Consider the following 6,262-nt stretch of genomic DNA (forward strand, 5'->3'; position numbering starts at 1 on the left):
ACTGACAACAGTTGTAGTCATCTGACTCTGATTCTGACCACAGAACTGAGGTCAGAGGGGACAAGAAAGGAGATAAAGCTTTAGCTAAAGAGATGAATCGTAAACTTGGTAAGGGAACTCGGTTTTAGGGGGACTTGGTTTCATGACCTGAGTTAAGAGGATTACCTGATTATTTTTCTTTCTGGTTTAGGTATTTCTATACCTATGTTTTCCTTTTCACAAGAATATGTTTGGGTTTCTTTGATTCTTTTTATTTAAATAGTTTATTGCATTTTTCTTTCAAACAACAAAAAATGCTTTTTTCCTTGCAACAACCCAATAACACAAGCATACAAAGGTTCTCAGGCCTACAGTCTACCTCCAGAATTCACCCTGTGCTCACTCCTCCCAGAAAGCCACTGTTAACCATTTTAGGCAAATAGCGTATACTTTTCTCTAAGATCATAAAAACATAAATGAGCTTGTATGCATAGATATTAGTTTTAATCTTTTAAAATGTGATCATAATATACATATTATTTTGCAACATGTTTTTTTAGTTGAACAGTAAATCATGAATATTTCTGCAGAGATCAATGAATTCTTATTAATGATATCAAATATTCCATGATACGGGTGTACCAAAATCTATGTAACCATATTCCACTTGATAGACTTGGAGGTGGTTTCCAATCATGTTGTTATTTCTGAAGGATAGATTCCTAAAAGTGGGTTTGCTGGGTCAAAAAGTTTTTTTAATTTTATTTTAACAGTTGCTCCTGTGCTTTGTTATATGTTTCTGTGTGACAAACCACCCTAAAACTTAGTGGCCTAAAACAACAATGCTTTGTAATTTCTCACAATTTTGAGGCTAGGAAATCAAGCAGAGTTCTGCTGGGTGGCTCCACGAGGCTCCAGTGGGGGTCAGTCACCTGACTTCCTCTGCTGGCAACCGTGCCACCCGGATGATCCAAGAAGCTTCACTCACGTGTCTGGTGCCTTGGTGCCCCTGCATAAGGCTCCCCTCTCCACGGGGGTGGCTTGGGATGCTCACAACACTGTAGTCTCGGGATAGTCACACCCCTTACATAAGAGCTGGCTTCAAGTAAGGAAGAAATAGAATCTGTCAGTCCTTTTAAAGGCAAGGCCAGGAACAGGTGTGCTGTCTTCTCTGCCACGTTCCTGGTGAAAACAAGGCTCAAGGCCTGACAACATTTACAAGGAGGAGAGGAATTAAAGCTGGCAGGCTTGTAGACCATCTTCCACATTCCGCATTACTTTTCAGAAGTTTAAGAAATTCACATTCCCTTTGCAAATGTTAACCACTATATATAAAAATAGATAAAAAACAAATTTCTTCCAAATAGCACAGGGAACTATATTCAATATCTTGTAATAATCTTTAATGAAAAAGAATATGAAAACGAATATATGTATGTATATGTGTGACTGGGACATGATGCTGTACCCCAGAAATTGATACATTGTAACCGACTGTACTTCAATTTAGAAAAATAAATACAAATAAAAATAAAGAAATTCACACTCCCAATAGCTTTGTTAAAAAAGTGCCTATTTCCACTACCACTGGATGTTTCTCTCTTAATTTTGCAGAATTTTTAGATGTCTCTTCCATGTCTGCTTTCTTTAGCCTTTGCCCCTTTTCTCTTCCATTATCTTTTTATCAATTTGTAGGTGATATTTGTAAAATATGGAAATTAAACCTTTGTCACGCTGTGGAACAGGTATTTCTGGCAGTCTCTCACCCATGTTTTGATGTTTTATGGTATCGCTGGTCAGACAGAAACTTGTACATTTGTTTGTGGTCGTATCTGTCAGTCTTTTTCTTTGTCATCTAGGTTTCTCACCTTGCCAAGCAAATATTCCTTCACCCCAAAATTATCTAAATAATCTCCATGTTCATGTGTTTTAATTATCTAGTGAATTTAATACATTTGAAACATATTTTTCTACACAAGTAACACAGGAAGACTAGGTTGGGGTTCTTTTGGAGGAAAACTAGTTGTGCCAGTGATTTGAAACGTGAACTTTATCGTATATTAAATTTACTATTTATATCTGTATCTATTTATAGATTTCTATTTCATTTACCTATTGGTTTCCTCTTAGTTAAGGGTAACACAGAGGGGACTTTTTCTTAAAAAAAAAAAAATCCAACCCCCAATCCAACTACCGTACTCAGGGAAGAGAGGGGCACTCTCACCACTGTGGAAGGCGGCTGTGGGTTGAGAACCGTGACCCCATCTTCCTTCCTCTGCGCTGGGCACTAGAACGCCTACAGCTGTCCTCTCGCCTGGCCCACCTCAGCTTTGGGAGCAGGTAAATTGGTTCTTCAGTTTGGTCCACAGAGGAAGGCGAGTTAATGGATTATAATCAGGGGCCGCGTCTTCACCTGATTTAGAAGAGATTTTGGACTTTGAGCTGATGAGATTTAGGTTTAGAGGAGGTTCTGGACTTCAAGCTCATGCTGTATTAGGATGAGACCCTTGGGAACACTGGGAAGGGGTGACTGTATTTTACCTGTATTTTACCTGTTTAGGGGCTGGGCAGGGGTGGGGAGGAGTGGCAGAATTCTGACATGGCCCCAAGACTCCCAGGCCCTGATGAATGTGCCTGGTATAAATGCCTCTGCTTGAGTGTGGGCCAGTCTGTGAGTATGGAAGATTTCACTTCCATGATAACCTTATTGGTCAACTGACTTTTCAGTCATAAAAAATGAGATTAAGTTAGGTGGGCTTGAACTAATTACGGAGCCTCTTAAAAGAAGTCAGAGATTCAAGGAAAAGCAAGGGAAATCCTCCTACTGGCTTTGAAGCAGAAGCTACTCTGTTGTGAGAGGGCCACGTGGTTAGGACTTGAGGACCATCTCTAGTTGCTGAGTGGTCCCTGGTTAACAGCCATCAAGAAAGCAATGAAATGGGGACCTCAGTCCTAATCGTGTCACAGGACCCCAATTAAAGCCCTTTTATGTGCTATGTCATATGCACCTATCAAAAAGAATGAGTTAGATCTAAAATGTTGATCTTAATGCTTATTGAGTGCCATGTGCATCTAAGATGTAAAAAAGTATATATATGCAAATCAGCTGTTCATTATTCTCTCGTGCTTTTACTGGAAGCCCTCAAAGTGGACATAGTCAAAAGCATTAGTGTGTGATACAAAGTTTGATACAATCTGGTGGTGAAGCAAAGGGGGAACCTGGTTTGGAAAAAAAAAATCAGGAAAAGAATTTTTTGTTGACAACTGGTAAAATTTAAATATGAACTAATTTTCAGATGATATCAGGGATTTATTGCTAATTTCCTGGCTGTGATAATGGTATTGTGATTGTGTTGGCGTGTTGCAGATGGTGTTATTCTAAGGAGATGCATGTTGAAGTATCTGAGTATCCTAATGTCTGCATTCTACTTTCACAAGCTGCAGGGAAAAAATACACCCAAGTATAGATGAAGCTAATATAGTAGAATTTTGGAATCTAGATGACTGACCTCGTCATGCCCATGGTTAAAACGTTTCCATGTCCTATGCAGGTACCTTGAGTAAGTTGACTTTAGCCTTTTAAAACATTGATTTTCAGAGTGTTTATCATATACCATGAAGAAATGAAAAACCATATATGAGAATGCAATGAACCAATATCATACTTTCAAGGTTTGCTGGGTTTGAAATTTTTCATAACAAAATTTTTGGAGGAAAAACTACTCAAAAAACCCAGAAAACTTTACAATAGCTCCGAGTTACCTGGGATAAAACAAACTGTTGGGCACAACGGCTGACCCTGCACCATCCCCACCACATCCTCATCCCCCTTTAAGGAAGTCCACGGACACCTCCAGCTTCACACTTCTTCCGTCTTTGCTGCTGGACACCCCACTAGCTCCGGGTCAGAGGTCACAGAGGTCACCCTGTGGGAGGTCAGGACGCCCCACACCGCAGTGCTCTGTCCTCTCATGTCCACCAGGTACTGCTGGACAGCCCCCAGCTCCAGGTCACAGGTCACAGAGGTCACCTGTGGGAGGTCAGGACGCCCCACACCGCAGTGCTCTGTCCTCTCACGTCTACCTGGTACTGCAGGACACCCCCCAGCTCCGGGTCAGAGGTACCCTGTGGGAGGTCAGGACGCCCCACACCGCAGAGCTCCCATCCTGTCCTGTCCTGGGAACCTGCGCGCGATCCGGGGTCCTGGACTGCGCACTGGCACGCTTAGGAGTTCCACGTGTTTGCCGAAAGCAAGTAATCTCAGCTCCGCCCCGTCAAATCCTCGCATTACATGATTTCTCCAAAATACTCAATTTCCCAGCATTATTTTTGAGAATTCATAATGGCTAACCTGGTACCGGCCCAGAGCCGTGGCCGCGGGAGAGCGCAAGGAGCCCGCTCTCCAGGAACCAGCGGCCCCGCCACAGCCGCCTCGCCTCCGCGCTGCCTAGCGCCGCGGTCCCGCCGGCACCGAACCCAAACTCCGGGACCCCGACTGAGCACGGTGCCCTTCGGGAGCGCCGCCCGGGACCGCCGCCAATCTCTCGCTAGGTCGCCACCGGGACCACCGCGCAGTCCAAGGGACTCAACCTACCCGCTGGCAAAAGGCCGCGCCCCACGCGGTCCCGCCCCTGGGCGCTCCGGCCCCGCCCACTGCCTCGTACCGGCCGCCCCCTGTTCCCACAAGGAAATAATGTGAAAATAAGGAGGAGGATCATTATTATTTCAGGTTTGAAAAGTTGAGGTCAAGTTACTGCTGTGATACTCTAAGCTCTCTATGCTTTTCTTTCATAGCCTTCATGATAGTGTATAATTACATATTTATTTGTGAGACTATAAAATGTCTGTTATCCCCACTAAAACTGTAAATTCTAAGATTTCAAGTATCATGTCTACGTTACTCATCTCTAATATCTCTAGTAACCAGTACTGGACCTAGCACATAGTAAGGGGCCTATGTTTATGGAATGAATGGATGAATTCGGGTGGAAGGTGTCCAGCAGGCAGTTGGATACGAGGAGCTAGCCATCAGGAGAGATCGTGACTGAAGGAAGAGATTTGCAAGTTATCACCACTCAGATTAGGGTTGAAGCTGATGATAACTGAGATCCTCAAAGAGCAGTGTGTACAGTGAGAAGAGAAGAAGGGCCAGGATAGAACTCCTCAGGATACTGACTCTAAAAATTGGGTAGAGGGAGAGGATATAGCTCAAGTGGTGGAGTGCATGATTAGCACGCACGAGGTCCCTGGTTCAATCCCCAGCACCTCCTCTAAATTAAACAAACAAACCTAATTACCTCCCTCCCCTCCCCAAAAAGAAAATAACTTTTAAAAAATTGAGTAGAGGAAGAGAAGCCAGCAAAGGACAATGAGAATGAATAGGAATAGAGGCAGGAGAACTAGGAGAGAGTTTCACAGGAGCCCAGAGAAGAGAGTTATGAAAGGCTGCTGAAGGATTCTGATGTCAGTTCCAATGTTGGGTATGGGTGTGTTTCCTCGCACATCCATACCAGTTCTTCGGACACCAAGCTGGAGGTCTTATCTACCCAGAGTTAGTGTCAGAGTCCACAGGTTAAGGGTTCAGTACCACAAGCCTCCCCCTCTTGCTTCAGATGCCAGTCATAAGCCCAGGTTGTTACCTGTGCTTCTGACTGACTGGCTATAAATCAAAGGTTCCCACAACCCCCTCCTTGGGTTTGACTAATTTGCTAGAGTGGACTAGGACACGAAGCAGCTGCAGCTGTTTTGAAAAGGTGTCTGACAGCATTAAGGCTGAGAGTCCCAGTTTGCAGAGGCTGGTCTCAGGTTGGCAGTCTAAGTGTGGGCTCTGCTTCTCTGCTCCCTGACTCCAGCAGAGGCTCCAACTCGGAGGATGGGGGCTGAAGGGCAGGTGCAACTCCTTGGCTGGCTAGGGCAGCTCTTTTCTTTCTTTTGCTTTTTACTTTGGCTGTATCAGATACGACTCTCCAGCTGAGCAAGGATGACCCTGGTGAGAACTGCCAACTCAGCACAAGGGAGGGGAGCAGCCTGGACTCTGACCACAAGAGGAAGGTGTTGTGAAAGCGGTGTGGAAGGTGGGGCTGGGCAGCATGGGGGGAAAAGAAGGGGGTGCTGCCCCGTGCGGATTCACGAAGTCCTCTTCAGTTTCCAGGACTGGACTCTTCCTGAGCAAATGAATCTGTGTGTGTTTGTGTGTGTGTGTTTGGTTGGGGATAAGATCTGTTTGGAGAGAGGTCTTGATTATGGTTTTCAATTTTCTTAAAAGATCCTTCAACTTTGATTT

The 6,262-nt window shown here is 44.4% G+C and overlaps 1 long non-coding RNA gene across 1 annotated transcript; it reads right to left on the reverse strand.

The window, feature by feature from the left end:
- Positions 1–314: 314 nt before the first annotated feature.
- On the reverse strand, positions 315–4,539 carry LOC116667631. The gene is made up of 3 exons (XR_004324550.1): positions 4,331–4,539; positions 2,204–2,392; positions 315–1,078 (listed from the first exon to the last, which is right to left on the reverse strand). It is a non-coding gene; the product is annotated as an uncharacterized LOC116667631 (long non-coding RNA).
- Between the last annotated feature and the right edge of the window lie 1,723 nt (positions 4,540–6,262).

The sequence above is a fragment of the Camelus ferus genome, chromosome 12 (genome assembly GCF_009834535.1).
Source record: "Camelus ferus isolate YT-003-E chromosome 12, BCGSAC_Cfer_1.0, whole genome shotgun sequence".
Classification (NCBI taxonomy): Eukaryota; Metazoa; Chordata; class Mammalia; order Artiodactyla; family Camelidae; genus Camelus; species Camelus ferus.